The following is a 19,873-nucleotide window of genomic DNA, read 5'->3' on the forward strand; positions in this document are numbered from 1 at the left end:
TATTTCTAGTCCACTTCAGTTCAGAGGTAAATGGTGAACTTTTACTCCACTACATGTATTTAATACCTTTAGTTACTTTACAGATGTGGATGAATGATGTGAAATATAATCAAGTGTTGAATCAGACTTTAGTTCCACCTGGAGTGAATTCACAAGCTACCCTGCAGTATACAAAGTCATTCAAACTAGCTGCACCTTTACCAGCTTTGAGAACACTTTAATGATCAATCATTATAAAACATATCATATATATTATTCTGAAATGGACCAATCTGCACAATCACTACTTTTACTGTCGCTACTTTAAATATATTTTTGATGATAATACTTTTCTACTTTTCTGAGTACTTCTCCTTTTACTCAAGTACAAGATCTGAGTACTTCTCCCACCTCAGAGTAAATGTGAATGATCAGATGTTACCATCTCCTTGTATATGCTACTGTAGCTTTAGCACTCACTATTTGCTACAGGTGACTTCCTGTTTACATCTTTGATTGATTTTGCCAGATGTTTCCTAGCAACCAATATGATTCACTCAGTGTAACGAACGCTTTTTTAATTCTTCATTGTTTAAACTCAAATGCAACCATGTAAACAATTCTGAAAACTTAAATCAACAGGGCTCTAGACTGCTAAACTCTAAACAGAATTTCATTGTTTTCTACGGTGGCCCGGAAGTGCAAGACACCACAGCATTTCAGAAAACACCACAGCATTTCAGAAAACACCACAGCATTTCAGAAAACACCACAGCATTTCAGAAAACACAACAGCATTTTGCGTCGGGCCGAACCACGCCCCTTAGCTGTGATATAATGAGCATATACCACGGCCTGTCGTGAGCTATTGCTTAATGATATAACATGTCAGACACTGTGTTATTTTCAATCAATCCTAAAAGATAATTTGTTCAAACTAGCTCCACTCGCTTTAATTGCTCCTTTGAATGTAATTGTCCTCTGTGGTTTCCTACTCAACACATGTTTGTATTGTAATGCCACTCATATTTTATTTGTTATTGTATTTTAAGGTGACATTGAATGCTTTGAAAGGTGCCCTAAAATAAAGTGTATTATTGATCTTATATCTGTGCCTATATCACACTATTAATGTTCCTTATTTTAGACTGGGTTAATCCTGGTGTCAATAGGGAAGATCTGCACTGTTCTCTACGTAACATGTTCAGCAGAGCAGGTATTTCTCCTGTCAGATTTGGAACCCCCCCCCTTTCATTTTGTCCAGGATAGTCATACACTCAAGAAAATCACACTGGTGTTGCCTGTTCCCCTCTAGTTTGTGCTCACCAAAGCATTTTACTCTGGGCCCAGCAGGTGAAAAACTAAAGAGGGGCTTCCAAATCCGGCAGAGAAGGTGCTGCCAGATATGGCACCCCCCCTACAACTTTGTCCAGGATAGTCACAACTTCACCAAAATCATACTGGTGTTGCCTGTTCCCCTCTAGATTATGCTCACCAAAGCATTTTACTCTGGGCCAAGCAGGTGAAAAACTTAAGAGGGGCTTCCATATCCGGCAGGCCAGGTGTTGTAGCTGCCGGATTTGGAAGCCCCCCTATATCTTTGTCCAGGATAGTCATAGACTCACCAAAATCACACTGGTGTTTGCTGTTTCCCTCTACTTTGTGCTCACAAAAGCATGTTACTCTGGGCCCAGCAGGTGAAAAATTATAGGGGGGCTTCCATATCCGGCAGCCAGCCACAACACCTTCTCTGCCGGATATGGAAGCCCCTCTTTAGTTTTGTACCTGCTGGGCCCAGAGTAAAATGCTTTGGTGAGCATAAACTAGAGAGGAACAGGCAACACCAGTGTGATTTTGGTGAAATTGTGACTATCCTGGACAAAGATATAGGGGGGCTTCCAAATCCGGCAGCTCCAACACCTGGTCTGCCGGATATGGAAGCCCCTCTTTCGTTTTTTACCTGCTGGGCCCAGAGTAATATGCTTTTGCGAGCACAAACTAGAGGGGAACAGGCAACACCAGTGTGATTTTGGTGAGTCTATGACCATCCTGGACAAAGATATAGGGGGGCTTCCAAATCCGGCAGCTACAACATCTTCTCTGCCGGATATGGAAGCCCCTCTTTCGTTTTTTACCTGTTGGGCCCAGAGTAAAATGCTTTTGTGAGCACACACTAGAGGGGAACAGGCAACACCAGTGTGATTTTGGTGACGGTGTGACCTTCCTGGACAAAGTTGTAGGGGGGGGTGCCATATCTGGCAGGAGAAAAACCTGCTCTGCTGAACATGTTATGTAGAGAACAGTGCAGATCTTCCCTATTGACACCAGGATTAACCCAGTCTAAAATAAGGAACATTAATAGCGTGATATAGGCACAGATATAAGATCAATAATAAACTTTATTTCAGGGCACCTTTCAAAACATTCAATGTCACCTTAAAATAAAATAAAAAATAAAATATGAGTGGCATTACAATACAAAAATGTGTTGAGTAGGAAACCACAGAGGACAATTACATTCAAAGGAGCAATTAAAGCGAGTGGAGCTAGTTTGAACAAATTATCTTTTAGGCTTGATTGAAAATAACACAGTGTCTTACATTATCATATATGTTATATCATTACTGTTATATCATTGCTTACTATTCGTGGTTATCAGACACTTAAACAACAGCGAAGGTTTTAAGAAATAGGACTATACTGACAAATGACATCTTATCCTTTCATTGTCTTTCCTTAAAACGAGCAACCTTGCAATTGTATGCACATTATTTATTCAGCCGTTTGCTGTTTAATCTGATGTGAAATATATCATTCAAAAGAGAGAAAACATTTTGAAAACTAGGCGAAGCTCAATACAGCCGATGACGTCACCTGTGCGCGTCCCCGCGAACAGGGCTTCAATCTACGGCAAGGCTTCAACCTACGGCATAACACCTGCCCTGAAAACGCGTTGGTGTGAAAGGGGCATAAGCTCCGGAATCCGGTTCTTTTCAAGCACCAAAAAGTTGTCGGTCTAGAAAGCAAGCACCGCATGCGTCACGCTTATGTCGGAGGCGGGGGCAGGGGCAACAGTTTTTAATGTTATACCATAGTAATTAATGCTGCAAAGCTGGGTATTTTGAGCTTGGCGCATGCAGAGGCGAACAACAGCTAGCTCTAATAGGACGTATTTACCTTCTTTCTCCTACCGAATCGTCGTTGAAGTTGATGATTGTAAAGAAGTCATGAATGTAGCATGTACAGGGATGCAAACTTGTCACCTTTCGGCGAAATTCGCCGTTTTGAATCCAAAATAGGTAGTTTGTGTGATTCATGTAGATCTGCAATAAAAATATGTTTGGGGTATGGGGGGGGGGGGGTCTGGGACCCGGAGTAATCTGCGGCCGCGAGCTGTTATGTGCCATCATGACACGCATGGTGTTCTTTTTTTATATATTATAATGAAGCGCGAGCTGTGTGCTAGAGTCTTCCTGCCTGTCGGCTCTGCTCATGGATGTATAATAAGGCTCTGCTGCTCCGGGATGAGGGTCTAGCTTCAGCAGCTACATTACCTACGGGTGCGTTTGTTAATATTAACTGTGCGGTCCGGAGTCACTGTGGCACAGACTGGACCGCTGGTGAACAGCTGTTAGAACGGGCCGTTCAGGTGTTCAAATCAGAGCTCCCTGTCGGAGCGGCAGAGCGTGATGTGCACTGAAAAGTTTTCCTGTCGCAATATTATCGTTGAGCTAGCTAACTAGCATACATTGTCACTATCTGCTAACGTTAGCTTTAGCCTTCGTTTTCAAATAGTTTTTTTCATAGGCTATAAACGGAGGTGGTATAAGTATATATCTTGTACTTGAGTAAAAGTAGAAGTACTCAGATCTTGTACTAGAGTAAAAGTAGAAGTACTCAGGTCTTGTACTTGAGTAAAAGTAGAAGTACTCATGTCTTGTACTTGAGTAAAAGTAGAAGTACTCAGGTCTTGTACTTGAGTAAAAGTAGAAGTACTCAGGTCTTGTACTTGAGTAAAAGTACTCAGATCTTGTACTTGAGTAAAAGTAGAAGTACTCAGGTCTTGTACTTGAGTAAAAGTAGAAGTACTCATGTCTTGTACTTGAGTAAAAGTAGAAGTACTCAGGTCTTGTACTTGAGTAAAAGTAGAAGTACTCAGGTCTTGTACTTGAGTAAAAGTAGAAGTACTCATGTCTTGTACTTGAGTAAAAGTAGAAGTACTCAGGTCTTGTACTTGAGTAAAAGTAGAAGTAGAAGTCCTGCATTCAAAATGTTCCTCAAGTAAAAGTCAAAAAGTATTCTCATCAAAATATAGTTCAAGTAGCGACAGTAAAAGTAGTCATTGTGCAGATTGGTCCATTTCAGAATAATATATATGATATGTTTTATAATGATTGATCATGAAAGTGTTCTCAAAGCTGGTAAAGGTGCAGCTAGTTTGAATGACTTTGTATACTGCAGGGTAGCTTGTGAATTTACTCCAGGTGGAACTAAAGTCTGATTTAACACTTGATTATATTTCACATCATTCATCCACATCTGTAAAGTAACTAAAGGTATTAAATACATGTAGTAGTACACCATTTACCTCTGAACTGTAGTGGAGTAGAAGAACAAAGTAGCAACACATTGAAATACTTAAATAAAGTATCTCAAAATTGTACCCAAGTATAGTCCTTGTTGAGTTTATGAACTTAGTTACTTTACACCACTGGCTATACAGATAGAAAGACTAAGCCTTGCACAGAGGCATGAAAATACATTTTCAAAATGCTCAACAGTGCTGCCAAAATTATAAACTGACTGCTACACAATTCAAATAAATGCTTTTATACATTTCTATTAGATGTGACTCTTTGGCGTTTCTGTTATTAACTGCTTTAGTTGTTCCGACTGCTAAAATCCTGTTATTCCTCATTTTAAAGCCGATATTCCGTGGGGTCGGGGGGCTCGGATCCTTGTCACCTTTTTCATACCTGATGAGTTTGCATCCCTGATGTAACGACTGTAAAGTTGGTAGTAAAGGGTCCCATGTGTTCCATTTAGTTTCGACAGAGCAAAACCAAAACGAGTAGCGCTTCAATACAATCGGCCATTGTTGTTGTTGTCGATGTGAGGGGTTTCCGCGCGGTTTGGCTCTATGAAGCAGGCACGCAAACGGTTACGTCATGACGCAAAACGATGACGCAATGACGCAGCACCAGTCGGGCTCTGGGGCCTCATTTATAAAGGGATATACGCTCAAAAAATGGCGTACGCCAGTTTCTACGCAATGTTTGCGATTTACAAAATACTAACTTGACGGGAAAATGTGCAGTCCTCCCATGGATGTATAATAAGAAGGGTCCTCCACGCAAACTCTAACCCATGAGTACGCACTAAGCACACAAACGGGAGAGACGAGAAACTGCGACACCGTTGGCAGAAGGAAGAATGGAGAAATATGTGGAAATAATACCATAAATAAAATGTTACCTCTTATTTATCAAATATGAAGAATTTATTTTCAAACATTGATTAAAGCCAATCTTAAAATGATTAAACAAACGCCTGTTTGAGACTCCTCAGTGCACACAAAAACATATAACTTGGAGAAATAAATAAATACGGATAGGTTATTTAAAACCACCTCGAATATGTTGTGTTAATGTTATGAAATGTTTTCTCATAAATGATGCGGTAAGCAGGAGGACAGAATAACGTCTAAACTGACGCCGTTTTGCATTTCTATAGGTTGTAGATACGAGCATGGTTTTATATACGTTTAATCGTGTTTTATGCCGTTTGCCAAGACTTGATAAGTCGCTCGTAAAACACAGGAGGTATGGAAACTAAGAACACCATATGTGGTAAATTGTACAGCTAATATAACACAACACATTAGTTGTATTTCCTTTAACTGGTGAATTATGGATATATAGTTGCTGATCGACAGCTGGAACACAAACCACCAAATACAACAAAAATAATTCAGATCCAGTCGTCATGACTCCACTCCGGAGGGATTCCCCGATCATTTCTTACAGTTTCTCATCAAGGGGGTGTCTGCTGTCCTCGGGACAAACACACTGCCTGAGGAAGGTTATGTGTATTTTTTTTGTCATTAACTTTTTTCCTGCGATCTTCTTCATGCAGTCAGTCAAAATGAATGAATGAATGGGCGTTTATTTGACTATTTATAGGCAAATATGGGCGTTACGAGTCGACTGTGATTTATAAAGGGAAACAGGCGTAGGAAGTGCCGTACGCACTTCCCTCTCCGGTACGCAATGTTTTGTGAATCGGAAAATAGCGATAAATGTCTGGACCTATTTTTTTTGCTTTGTCCTACGCAGTGGCGACTGGTCATTAGCTGACTAGTGTCAGCAGAAAGTATTACAAATAATGATTACAAAAATGCAAAAAAATAAATAAAAAAATATATAAAATATATTTTAAGATCATGTTTAATCATCTGATTCGTCTGTACATTGCTGTTTTAGTCTGTGTTCTTCTAATTAGTGTGTCTACAGTCACAGTGTGTGCCTATTGAGCTGTTTAGAGCCATGTGGGACAAAACCTGATTATGCCGCTTCCTCTCGCTGTGAAGTCAACGGTGACTGTAAAAACTTCACTGCGCATGCTCAGAGTATTTTGTAATGAAATGTGTGTGGCAAAAAAATAATGACCAGAGGGGCATGGAGCTACCATCCCCGCCATACGTCATCTCAAATCATTCAGAGCTGATTGGCTGTAAGTACGTGTGCCGCGAAAAGTGTGCTGTGTGAAGAGGAGACGAGAGAGCTGCAGGGGCGCGTCCTAAAACCAGGAAGTAAGCACAAAAAAGCAATGAGATTTCTCCAGAGGATTTTAGAAAATAGCTCGAAATAAGATCTGTGGGAAACGTACCTGTTAGATAAATGCACGTTTTGATTAGCCGGATAACATCCACATGTCTACCCTACTTATATAATTTTTTTATCATAAATCTATGGATTAGATTTATGATAGACTTTTGAAACTACAAGAACATAAGGAGGACTTTTACAAAAAAGTAATAGAAATGTTTGTCCAGAAGGATAGGCAAATGGACTTCATCTTCAAGTCAAGGTAAGACCGCCATTTTATTGAAAATGGGATCTTACTAAGAGAGAACAATTCAATATTTAAATGATAAAATGACATTTTTTGGGTATCCTTTTGTTGAACTGTCTGTTTAAAATTAATCGAAGCATCAGACAAAAAAAGCTTTTGAAAATAATATTATATTTTGGTTTAGGTCAAAATATAATATTTGTAAACCTGAAGAGTCAGTGCCAGTGCCTCACCAGCCATGAACCTCACTGCACGTCACTGCAGAAGCTTATATATAGACATCTAAGTTTTTTGTGCCCCACCACTTTTGTACATATAAAAACGCCACTGGTCCTACGTAAGCAACCTTCCCACGTCAATCTTACGCAAGGCGTTATAAATGAGGCCCCTGATCAGTGGTAACACTTTTTTCCCAAGCTCCGTGCATACTGAGGGGACGGACAGAGTGATGTAATTTTGAGATCGTAGTCTATAGCTGTACTGTTTGTGTGATATGTAGAGGGGCAGCAGTCCAAGCATAGCGGTATAGATTAATTTGTACCAGTGCAGAGATCTGCGCATTGATAGTGATGTCCAGTTAACTAAAGAGTACAGTGTGCAATGGTGTGTGAGGGGTTTACAGTTGGTTATGAACCTCAGAGCCCCATGGTAAACAGCGTCCAGCAGATGAAGGGAGTGAGCTGAGGCGTTCATGTACACAACATCCCCGTAGTCCAAGAGCGGGAAACATGTGGCAGCTCCAAGCCGTTTCCTAGCACTTGTGGAGAAGCAGGCCTTGTTTCTAAAAAAGAATCCCAGTTTTAATATCAGTTTCCTTAAAAGATAGTCAATCTTAGTAGTCATAGATAGTCAATAGTCAAGTTTCTGTAGGTGTGAAAAGCTTCAATGGGGTTATGCTGGGCAGACATGATGCAGGGAAGAACAGTTGGTAACTTTTTCTTCTTGGAAAACAACATGACTTTTGTCTTGTCTGAATTCAACACCAACCTGAGGTGGAAAAGGTGTGACTGTAAAGTGTCAAAAGCAGACTGCAGACGTTCAAATGCAAGGGCGGCAGTGCTAGCACAACAGTATAGATCAGTATCATCTGCATATATATGTACAGAGGCATCAATATTTTGATGCACATCATTTATATAAATTGTAAACAGGGTGGGTCCCAAGACCGAACCTTGAGGAACACCTCTGGGCACATTAAGAAAGCTTGAGGAGAGACCGCTGAATTGTACACATTGCTTGCAATTTGAAAGATAGTTTGAAAACCAACCAACAGCTAGGTCAGACAGGCCTATATGGGATAACTTCTGGCATAGAATGCCATGGTCCACAGTATAAAATGCCTTGGATAAGACTATAAAAAGGGCAGCACAGTAGCTCTTTGCGTCCAAGCCTTCAACAATGTCATTCACTACTTTCAAAGCAGCCGTTACTGTACTGTGCTGCTTCCTAAAGCCTGACTGGTGAGGAGATAGAATGTTGTACAAGCTTAAATATTCTTTGATTTGATCATTCACCAGCCTTTCAAGTACTTTAGCTAAAATAGAGAGCTTGGAAATTGGTCTGTAATTATTCATCAGCATGGAATCACCACCTTTCAATAAGGGGAGAAACATTTGCAGTTTTCCAAACATCTGGAATGACATTGTTTGTTATAGAAAGATTAAAAACATGACACACTGGTTGGGCTATAATATCTGCAGCTAGACGTAAGAAACAAGGGGGGAGATCGTCTGGGCCTGCTGATTTATTGGGGTCTAGGCCCTTTAGAGCCTTACAAACCTCCCCAACAGAGAAAAGGTCGAAGGAGAAAGTGTGGCTACTGGAAAAAGTTATGTAACATCTAATGTAAACATGAATGGACCAAGGATAGACCCCTGTGGAACCTCTTTCTGAGGGTAAAATGGCCTGAATGAGTACAGTCAGCATTGGTAATAGTTTATGGTTCAAAGCGACGCTCTATCTAGCTTATATGAGACTAAAGGCTCTATACACACACTTTTAGAAATCAGTAGGCTTTAGCTTGTTGTTCAATTACCACATATTTATAACATTATTACATTTAAGTGACTGTGGTGCCTTGTTCTTTAGGGAGCTTTGTGTGTGTTTTTGCTGTGGAAAAAAATACAAGTTGACAACTGAAGTGCATGCATTTGAATATTATTGAGAACATTTGAACAACTTTTAAAATCCACACAACATCTTTTAACAGTGAGTTGTGTCAAACAGTCCACCTCACTCTTTCTGAACAGTCTCAGTGCACTAGTGAAGGTTTTCTCCCATGTGGTCTGGTTCTCTGAAACTCTTCTCAGAGTGAGCACAGACGTCAGGTTTTTCTCCAGTGTGGGTAGGCTGGTGGAGAAAAACCTGCTCTGCTGAACATGTTATGTAGAGAACAGTGCAGATCTTCCCTATTGACACCAGGATTAACCCAGTCTAAAATAAGGAACATTAATAGCGTGATATAGGCACAGATATAAGATCAATAATAAACTTTATTTCAGGGCACCTTTCAAAACATTCAATGTCACCTTAAAATAAAATAAAAAATAAAATATGAGTGGCATTACAATACAAAAATGTGTTGAGTAGGAAACCACAGAGGACAATTACATTCAAAGGAGCAATTAAAGCGAGTGGAGCTAGTTTGAACAAATTATCTTTTAGGCTTGATTGAAAATAACACAGTGTCTTACATTATCATATATGTTATATCATTACTGTTATATCATTGCTTACTATTCGTGGTTATCAGACACTTAAACAACAGCGAAGGTTTTAAGAAATAGGACTATACTGACAAATGACATCTTATCCTTTCATTGTCTTTCCTTAAAACGAGCAACCTTGCAATTGTATGCACATTATTTATTCAGCCGTTTGCTGTTTAATCTGATGTGAAATATATCATTCAAAAGAGAGAAAACATTTTGAAAACTAGGCGAAGCTCAATACAGCCGATGACGTCACCTGTGCGCGTCCCCGCGAACAGGGCTTCAATCTACGGCAAGGCTTCAACCTACGGCATAACACCTGCCCTGAAAACGCGTTGGTGTGAAAGGGGCATAAGCTCCGGAATCCGGTTCTTTTCAAGCACCAAAAAGTTGTCGGTCTAGAAAGCAAGCACCGCATGCGTCACGCTTATGTCGGAGGCGGGGGCAGGGGCAACAGTTTTTAATGTTATACCATAGTAATTAATGCTGCAAAGCTGGGTATTTTGAGCTTGGCGCATGCAGAGGCGAACAACAGCTAGCTCTAATAGGACGTATTACCTTCTTTCTCCTACCGAATCGTCGTTGAAGTTGATGATTGTAAAGAAGTCATGAATGTAGCATGTACAGGGATGCAAACTTGTCACCTTTCGGCGAAATTCGCCGTTTTGAATCCAAAATAGGTAGTTTGTGTGATTCATGTAGATCTGCAATAAAAATATGTTTGGGGTATGGGGGGGGGGGGGTCTGGGACCCGGAGTAATCTGCGGCCGCGAGCTGTTATGTGCCATCATGACACGCATGGTGTTCTTTTTTTTATATATTATAATGAAGCGCGAGCTGTGTGCTAGAGTCTTCCTGCCTGTCGGCTCTGCTCATGGATGTATAATAAGGCTCTGCTGCTCCGGGATGAGGGTCTAGCTTCAGCAGCTACATTACCTACGGGTGCGTTTGTTAATATTAACTGTGCGGTCCGGAGTCACTGTGGCACAGACTGGACCGCTGGTGAACAGCTGTTAGAACGGGCCGTTCAGGTGTTCAAATCAGAGCTCCCTGTCGGAGCGGCAGAGCGTGATGTGCACTGAAAAGTTTTCCTGTCGCAATATTATCGTTGAGCTAGCTAACTAGCATACATTGTCACTATCTGCTAACGTTAGCTTTAGCCTTCGTTTTCAAATAGTTTTTTTCATAGGCTATAAACGGAGGTGGTATAAGTATATATCTTGTACTTGAGTAAAAGTAGAAGTACTCAGATCTTGTACTAGAGTAAAAGTAGAAGTACTCAGGTCTTGTACTTGAGTAAAAGTAGAAGTACTCATGTCTTGTACTTGAGTAAAAGTAGAAGTACTCAGGTCTTGTACTTGAGTAAAAGTAGAAGTACTCAGGTCTTGTACTTGAGTAAAAGTACTCAGATCTTGTACTTGAGTAAAAGTAGAAGTACTCAGGTCTTGTACTTGAGTAAAAGTAGAAGTACTCATGTCTTGTACTTGAGTAAAAGTAGAAGTACTCAGGTCTTGTACTTGAGTAAAAGTAGAAGTACTCAGGTCTTGTACTTGAGTAAAAGTAGAAGTACTCATGTCTTGTACTTGAGTAAAAGTAGAAGTACTCAGGTCTTGTACTTGAGTAAAAGTAGAAGTAGAAGTCCTGCATTCAAAATGTTCCTCAAGTAAAAGTCAAAAAGTATTCTCATCAAAATATAGTTCAAGTAGCGACAGTAAAAGTAGTCATTGTGCAGATTGGTCCATTTCAGAATAATATATATGATATGTTTTATAATGATTGATCATGAAAGTGTTCTCAAAGCTGGTAAAGGTGCAGCTAGTTTGAATGACTTTGTATACTGCAGGGTAGCTTGTGAATTTACTCCAGGTGGAACTAAAGTCTGATTTAACACTTGATTATATTTCACATCATTCATCCACATCTGTAAAGTAACTAAAGGTATTAAATACATGTAGTAGTACACCATTTACCTCTGAACTGTAGTGGAGTAGAAGAACAAAGTAGCAACACATTGAAATACTTAAATAAAGTATCTCAAAATTGTACCCAAGTATAGTCCTTGTTGAGTTTATGAACTTAGTTACTTTACACCACTGGCTATACAGATAGAAAGACTAAGCCTTGCACAGAGGCATGAAAATACATTTTCAAAATGCTCAACAGTGCTGCCAAAATTATAAACTGACTGCTACACAATTCAAATAAATGCTTTTATACATTTCTATTAGATGTGACTCTTTGGCGTTTCTGTTATTAACTGCTTTAGTTGTTCCGACTGCTAAAATCCTGTTATTCCTCATTTTAAAGCCGATATTCCGTGGGGTCGGGGGGCTCGGATCCTTGTCACCTTTTTCATACCTGATGAGTTTGCATCCCTGATGTAACGACTGTAAAGTTGGTAGTAAAGGGTCCCATGTGTTCCATTTAGTTTCGACAGAGCAAAACCAAAACGAGTAGCGCTTCAATACAATCGGCCATTGTTGTTGTTGTCGATGTGAGGGGTTTCCGCGCGGTTTGGCTCTATGAAGCAGGCACGCAAACGGTTACGTCATGACGCAAAACGATGACGCAATGACGCAGCACCAGTCGGGCTCTGGGGCCTCATTTATAAAGGGATATACGCTCAAAAAATGGCGTACGCCAGTTTCTACGCAATGTTTGCGATTTACAAAATACTAACTTGACGGGAAAATGTGCAGTCCTCCCATGGATGTATAATAAGAAGGGTCCTCCACGCAAACTCTAACCCATGAGTACGCACTAAGCACACAAACGGGAGAGACGAGAAACTGCGACACCGTTGGCAGAAGGAAGAATGGAGAAATATGTGGAAATAATACCATAAATAAAATGTTACCTCTTATTTATCAAATATGAAGAATTTATTTTCAAACATTGATTAAAGCCAATCTTAAAATGATTAAACAAACGCCTGTTTGAGACTCCTCAGTGCACACAAAAACATATAACTTGGAGAAATAAATAAATACGGATAGGTTATTTAAAACCACCTCGAATATGTTGTGTTAATGTTATGAAATGTTTTCTCATAAATGATGCGGTAAGCAGGAGGACAGAATAACGTCTAAACTGACGCCGTTTTGCATTTCTATAGGTTGTAGATACGAGCATGGTTTTATATACGTTTAATCGTGTTTTATGCCGTTTGCCAAGACTTGATAAGTCGCTCGTAAAACACAGGAGGTATGGAAACTAAGAACACCATATGTGGTAAATTGTACAGCTAATATAACACAACACATTAGTTGTATTTCCTTTAACTGGTGAATTATGGATATATAGTTGCTGATCGACAGCTGGAACACAAACCACCAAATACAACAAAAATAATTCAGATCCAGTCGTCATGACTCCACTCCGGAGGGATTCCCCGATCATTTCTTACAGTTTCTCATCAAGGGGGTGTCTGCTGTCCTCGGGACAAACACACTGCCTGAGGAAGGTTATGTGTATTTTTTTTGTCATTAACTTTTTTCCTGCGATCTTCTTCATGCAGTCAGTCAAAATGAATGAATGAATGGGCGTTTATTTGACTATTTATAGGCAAATATGGGCGTTACGAGTCGACTGTGATTTATAAAGGGAAACAGGCGTAGGAAGTGCCGTACGCACTTCCCTCTCCGGTACGCAATGTTTTGTGAATCGGAAAATAGCGATAAATGTCTGGACCTATTTTTTTTGCTTTGTCCTACGCAGTGGCGACTGGTCATTAGCTGACTAGTGTCAGCAGAAAGTATTACAAATAATGATTACAAAAATGCAAAAAAAATAAATAAAAAAATATATAAAATATATTTTAAGATCATGTTTAATCATCTGATTCGTCTGTACATTGCTGTTTTAGTCTGTGTTCTTCTAATTAGTGTGTCTACAGTCACAGTGTGTGCCTATTGAGCTGTTTAGAGCCATGTGGGACAAAACCTGATTATGCCGCTTCCTCTCGCTGTGAAGTCAACGGTGACTGTAAAAACTTCACTGCGCATGCTCAGAGTATTTGTAATGAAATGTGTGTGGCAAAAAAATAATGACCAGAGGGGCATGGAGCTACCATCCCCGCCATACGTCATCTCAAATCATTCAGAGCTGATTGGCTGTAAGTACGTGTGCCGCGAAAAGTGTGCTGTGTGAAGAGGAGACGAGAGAGCTGCAGGGGCGCGTCCTAAAACCAGGAAGTAAGCACAAAAAAGCAATGAGATTTCTCCAGAGGATTTTAGAAAATAGCTCGAAATAAGATCTGTGGGAAACGTACCTGTTAGATAAATGCACGTTTTGATTAGCCGGATAACATCCACATGTCTACCCTACTTATATAATTTTTTTATCATAAATCTATGGATTAGATTTATGATAGACTTTTGAAACTACAAGAACATAAGGAGGACTTTTACAAAAAAGTAATAGAAATGTTTGTCCAGAAGGATAGGCAAATGGACTTCATCTTCAAGTCAAGGTAAGACCGCCATTTTATTGAAAATGGGATCTTACTAAGAGAGAACAATTCAATATTTAAATGATAAAATGACATTTTTTGGGTATCCTTTTGTTGAACTGTCTGTTTAAAATTAATCGAAGCATCAGACAAAAAAAGCTTTTGAAAATAATATTATATTTTGGTTTAGGTCAAAATATAATATTTGTAAACCTGAAGAGTCAGTGCCAGTGCCTCACCAGCCATGAACCTCACTGCACGTCACTGCAGAAGCTTATATATAGACATCTAAGTTTTTTGTGCCCCACCACTTTTGTACATATAAAAACGCCACTGGTCCTACGTAAGCAACCTTCCCACGTCAATCTTACGCAAGGCGTTATAAATGAGGCCCCTGATCAGTGGTAACACTTTTTTCCCAAGCTCCGTGCATACTGAGGGGACGGACAGAGTGATGTAATTTTGAGATCGTAGTCTATAGCTGTACTGTTTGTGTGATATGTAGAGGGGCAGCAGTCCAAGCATAGCGGTATAGATTAATTTGTACCAGTGCAGAGATCTGCGCATTGATAGTGATGTCCAGTTAACTAAAGAGTACAGTGTGCAATGGTGTGTGAGGGGTTTACAGTTGGTTATGAACCTCAGAGCCCCATGGTAAACAGCGTCCAGCAGATGAAGGGAGTGAGCTGAGGCGTTCATGTACACAACATCCCCGTAGTCCAAGAGCGGGAAACATGTGGCAGCTCCAAGCCGTTTCCTAGCACTTGTGGAGAAGCAGGCCTTGTTTCTAAAAAAGAATCCCAGTTTTAATATCAGTTTCCTTAAAAGATAGTCAATCTTAGTAGTCATAGATAGTCAATAGTCAAGTTTCTGTAGGTGTGAAAAGCTTCAATGGGGTTATGCTGGGCAGACATGATGCAGGGAAGAACAGTTGGTAACTTTTTCTTCTTGGAAAACAACATGACTTTTGTCTTGTCTGAATTCAACACCAACCTGAGGTGGAAAAGGTGTGACTGTAAAGTGTCAAAAGCAGACTGCAGACGTTCAAATGCAAGGGCGGCAGTGCTAGCACAACAGTATAGATCAGTATCATCTGCATATATATGTACAGAGGCATCAATATTTTGATGCACATCATTTATATAAATTGTAAACAGGGTGGGTCCCAAGACCGAACCTTGAGGAACACCTCTGGGCACATTAAGAAAGCTTGAGGAGAGACCGCTGAATTGTACACATTGCTTGCAATTTGAAAGATAGTTTGAAAACCAACCAACAGCTAGGTCAGACAGGCCTATATGGGATAACTTCTGGCATAGAATGCCATGGTCCACAGTATAAAATGCCTTGGATAAGACTATAAAAAGGGCAGCACAGTAGCTCTTTGCGTCCAAGCCTTCAACAATGTCATTCACTACTTTCAAAGCAGCCGTTACTGTACTGTGCTGCTTCCTAAAGCCTGACTGGTGAGGAGATAGAATGTTGTACAAGCTTAAATATTCTTTGATTTGATCATTCACCAGCCTTTCAAGTACTTTAGCTAAAATAGAGAGCTTGGAAATTGGTCTGTAATTATTCATCAGCATGGAATCACCACCTTTCAATAAGGGGAGAACATTTGCAGTTTTCCAAACATCTGGAATGACATTGTTTGTTATAGAAAGATTAAAAACATGACACACTGGTTGGGCTATAATATCTGCAGCTAGACGTAAGAAACAAGGGGGGAGATCGTCTGGGCCTGCTGATTTATTGGGGTCTAGGCCCTTTAGAGCCTTACAAACCTCCCCAACAGAGAAAAGGTCGAAGGAGAAAGTGTGGCTACTGGAAAAAGTTATGTAACATCTAATGTAAACATGAATGGACCAAGGATAGACCCCTGTGGAACCTCTTTCTGAGGGTAAAATGGCCTGAATGAGTACAGTCAGCATTGGTAATAGTTTATGGTTCAAAGCGACGCTCTATCTAGCTTATATGAGACTAAAGGCTCTATACACACACTTTTAGAAATCAGTAGGCTTTAGCTTGTTGTTCAATTACCACATATTTATAACATTATTACATTTAAGTGACTGTGGTGCCTTGTTCTTTAGGGAGCTTTGTGTGTGTTTTTGCTGTGGAAAAAAAATACAAGTTGACAACTGAAGTGCATGCATTTGAATATTATTGAGAACATTTGAACAACTTTTAAAATCCACACAACATCTTTTAACAGTGAGTTGTGTCAAACAGTCCACCTCACTCTTTCTGAACAGTCTCAGTGCACTAGTGAAGGTTTTCTCCCATGTGGTCTGGTTCTCTGAAACTCTTCTCAGAGTGAGCACAGACGTCAGGTTTTTCTCCAGTGTGGGTAGGCTGGTGGAGCTTCACACTGTATGAGTCACTGAACTCTTTCTCCCACTGGTCAAAGGAGTGGGTTCGCTGGTGGCGCTTCAATGAGCGTGAGGCCGTGAAACTTTTCTCACACTGGTCACAGGAGTAGGGTTTTTCTCCAGTGTGGGTTCGCAGGTGAATCTTCAAATCGCCTAACTGGCTAAAGCTCTTCTCACACTGGTCACAGGAGTAGGGTTTTTCTCCAGTGTGGGTTCGCTTGTGAGTCGTCAAATGGCTTGAGTGGCTAAAGCTCTTCTCACACTGGTCACAGGAGTAGGGTTTTTCTCCAGTGTGGGTTCGCTGGTGGACCTTCAATGAGCCTGACTGGCTAAAGCTCTTCTCACACTGGTCACAGGAGTAGGGTTTTTCTCCAGTGTGGGTTCGCAGGTGAATCTTCAAATCGCCTAACTGGCTAAAGCTCTTCTCACACTGGTCACAGGAGTAGGGTTTTTCTCCAGTGTGGGTTCGCTTGTGAATCGTCAAATAGCCTGACTGGCTAAAGCTCTTCTCACAGAGGTCACAGGAGTAGGGGTTTTCTCCAGTGTGGGTTCGCTGGTGGACCTTCAATGAGCCTGATTGGCTAAAGCTCTTCTCACACTGGTCACAGGAGTAGGGTTTTTCTCCAGTGTGGGTTCGCTTGTGAATCGTCAAATAGTCTGACCTGCTAAAGCTCTTCTCACACTGGTCACAGGTGAAAGGTTTTTCTCTAGTGTGGGTACGTTTGTGGCGCTTCAAAGTCCCTGAACTCCAGAAACTCTTCTCACACTGGTCACAGGTGTATGGTTTTCCTATCGTGGCTGTAGACTGATGTTGATCCAGCTGTTCTCCGATGATACTCTTCTCCCCATCATCATAAAGTCTATCTGGGTCTTTGCAGGTCTCTTCCTATAAAACAAAACAATAAATCAACAGAGAAAGTGACACAAGTGTATTAGAGGACACATATGAATGTCTTGATGCAAGTTAAAAATGGACGTGACAGAAGTAAAGTAAGGTTTTTAATGAAACCCGAGAATGCATTCTGACTCGTCGTAGCCTAAAATACCGCTGAATAAAGGAAGAAGTATAAATACCTATTAACTTGATACAACAAAATAACAAAGACGCACTGATTGGTTGATTGATTCGGACTGATTTGTTTTTTAAATAAATACAAAGGGGTTGGCTCTCACAGACACTAAAAGGGTTGAAGCACACAAACTCGTTTCATTGTTTTATAAATTAGTTATAGTATCCAGGTATCACTAGCTATTAAAATATCTACACCGTGAATTTGAAAATAATGAAAATTAAATGATCACATTATATCAGTAAATTCAGAGGTAGGAAGTACATTTACTCAGGTACTTGTACTTAAGTACAATTTTGAGGTACTCCATTTTATGTTACCTTGTACTTCTACTCCACTACAGTTCAGAGGTAAATGGTGTACTTTGACTCCACTACATGTATTTAATACCTTTAGTTACTTCACAGATGTGGATGAATAATGTGAAATATAATCAAGTGTTAAATCAGACTTTAGTTCCACCTGGAGTAAATTCACAAGCTACCCTGCAGTATACAAAGTCATTCAAACTAGCTGCACCTTTACCAGCTTTGAGAACACTTTAATGATCAATCATTATAAAACATATCATATATATTATTCTGAAATGGACCAATCTGCACAATGACTACTTTTACTGTCGCTACTTTCACTATATTTTGATGATAATACTTTTCTACTTTTACTTGAGGAACATTTTGAATGCAGGACTTTTACTGTAACAGAGTATTCCTACACTCTGGTACTTCTACTTTTACTCAAGAACAATACCTGAGTACTTCTACTTTTACTCAAGTACAAGATCTGAGTGCTTCTACTTTTACTCAAGTACAAGATCTGAGTACTTCTACTTTTACTCAAGTACAAGATCTGAGTACTTCTGCTTTTACTCAAGTACAAGATCTGAGTACTTCTGCTTTTACTCAAGTACAAGACCTGAGTGCTTCTACTTTTACTCAAGTACAAGATCTGAGTACTTCTGCTTTTACTCAAGTACAAGATCTGAGTACTTCTACTTTTACTCAAGTACAAGATCTGAGTACTTCTACTCAAGTACAAGATCTGAGTACTTTTGCTTTTACTCAAGTACAAGATCTGAGTACTTTTACTCAAGTACAAGATCTGAGTACTTTTGCTTTTACTCAAGTACAAGATATGAGTACTTTTACTCAAGTACAAGATCTGATTACTTTTGCTTTTACTCAAGTACAAGATATGAGTATTTTTACTCAAGTACAAGACCTGAGTACTTCTACTTTTACTCAAGTACAAGACCTGAGTACTTCTACTTTTACCCAAGTACAAGATCCGAGTACTTCTACTTTCACTCAAGTACAAGATCTGAGTACTTCTCCCACCTCAGAGTAAATGTGAATGATCAGATGTTACCATCTCCTTGTATATGCTACTGTAGCTTTAGCACTCACTATTTGCTACAGGTGACTTCCTGTTTACATCTTTGATTGATTTTGCCAGATGTTTCCTAGCAACCAATATGATTCACTCAGTATAACGAACGCCTTTTTAATTCTTCATTGTTTAGACTCAAATGCAACCATGTAAACAATTCTGAAAACTTAAATCAACAGGACTCTAGACTGCTAAACTTTAACAGAATTTCATTGTTTTCACTCAAATATGAATAATTATTTAACCAGGATTTTCACTTTTAAAAGTTAAAGTAACTTACCTCTGCTGATGAACTCTTTCTGCTGCTTGTGTTCTCGTCTACCTGAAGTTCAGCCATCTGCAATAACAGAGATTACCACATTACTTATTAGCAAACCACAGGAATTAAAATAAACATTTAGTGTTTTTCTAAATGTTAACCTTGAGACCATTAATTTGACAAAACAATCACTACCACAAAGCTCAAAGAGAGATGGAGTCCATCCAGTTACACACTTGCACATCTGACACATAATAGAGACATATCTTGTTGTGCTTTAGTTTGTGCATTTTTTAAATAAATGCAGCTTTAAAATGAGGTAAAGCTATATATTACAAATATAAAATCAGGGTTGCCAACTTTGGGTACCTGGCTGGAGTGAGATTTTGATATCATGGGTTTAATTACACATATACGCACTAAATGACTGCTATCGTGTCAGTAGCGGGACCTTAGCATATATATATACAAAGACACAATATTGGACACAGACTATAAAGGGCACAACGTTTCATTCACTAATGAAAGTCAAACACATGTTTTTTTCCACTGTTTTATTGTGTGCATAG

General features: G+C 39.7%; 1 pseudogene; it reads right to left on the reverse strand.

Moving 5' to 3' along the window:
* Positions 1-19,614, reverse strand: part of LOC117475916 — a 37,920-nt pseudogene extending 18,306 nt beyond the window's left edge.
* Positions 19,615-19,873: the final 259 nt, after the last annotated feature.

This window comes from Trematomus bernacchii, unplaced genomic scaffold (genome assembly GCF_902827165.1).
Source record: "Trematomus bernacchii unplaced genomic scaffold, fTreBer1.1, whole genome shotgun sequence".
NCBI lineage: Eukaryota > Metazoa > Chordata > Actinopteri > Perciformes > Nototheniidae > Trematomus > Trematomus bernacchii.